A 1,026-nucleotide genomic window follows, 5' to 3' on the forward strand; every position below is an offset into this window, starting at 1 on the left:
CAGTACTCTTTCCTGCCATGGCAAGGGGTCGGACTTGATGACCTGCTCAGGTCCCTTCCGACACTACTAACTATGAAACTATGAAACTAAATGCTTATTTAGGGAGGCCTACAATAGTCCAGAGTCCCCTGTGGTTCAATGGTAGAATCCTTGTCTGCCACACAGGAGACCTGGGCTCAATTCCCACATGCTTATACAAATACAGTAATGGAAGCACCAAATGTCCAGACTCAGTTTGGCCTTTGGATTCTCTCTGAGTGGCCTAAAGGGGAGATGAAAGATCTGGGCAGCCTCCACTCCTCAAAAAAAAAAAACCCTCCTGCCTAGGCATATGCATTGAAGATCTAAGTGACCTTTCATGCATATACCATGATCCAAAAGTCTCAATCGTTGCCATAAAACAATAGTAGCTGTTTTACTTGAGCAACACTACTATCAAGATGGTAGGCAAAAAACAGACATTGCACTAGTGCCATGTGTGCTATGAAATCATATGAGTTTCATTTCCTCCACTCCGGAACAGAAGCTCAATCTTTTTAGCAATTAAAACCAAACAAAAACCAAACACCCATAAGACACACTGAAATCAATAGACTACTCTCCAGTGTGCTTTCACTATAAGCGGAAAACCAAAAACACTTCTTGTACTATAAAAGCATCCTAGCTGAATTAACCAAATACTTCCTGACTTAGGTGGGAACATGATGGGAATTCTCCAAAATATGAGCAAAACTTTCATCTATCAGCTGGAGACTAGTATTCCACCAGGCTCAACCAACCTCTGTTTTATTGCTCTGTTGGTAAGAGGACAGGTATATGTTTCGACAGCAGGCTCATGGGGATGTGTCAGATATAATTCTCACCAGCTGCATTTTTACTTAATGCTGATGAAGTTACATTTTTTAAAATTACATGCATTGTATTGGCTCTTATTACTATAGATTACAGTGTCTGTTTAAAAGAAATAAACATCCACACCACTTTGGACAGGAAGTTATTGGGTAAGAGATGCCACTTCTGAGAAAC

General features: G+C 40.6%; 1 protein-coding gene across 1 annotated transcript in view; it reads right to left on the reverse strand.

The window, feature by feature from the left end:
- The window catches only part of RAD54B (RAD54 homolog B (S. cerevisiae)), a 190,549-nt gene that overhangs the window by 1,145 nt on the left and 188,378 nt on the right, over nucleotides 1–1,026 (reverse strand). The gene's annotated exons all lie outside the window — the stretch shown is intronic.

This window comes from Gavialis gangeticus, unplaced genomic scaffold (genome assembly GCF_001723915.1).
Source record: "Gavialis gangeticus isolate Ggan-Ray unplaced genomic scaffold, GavGan_comp1, whole genome shotgun sequence".
NCBI classification, from domain to species: domain Eukaryota; kingdom Metazoa; phylum Chordata; order Crocodylia; family Gavialidae; genus Gavialis; species Gavialis gangeticus.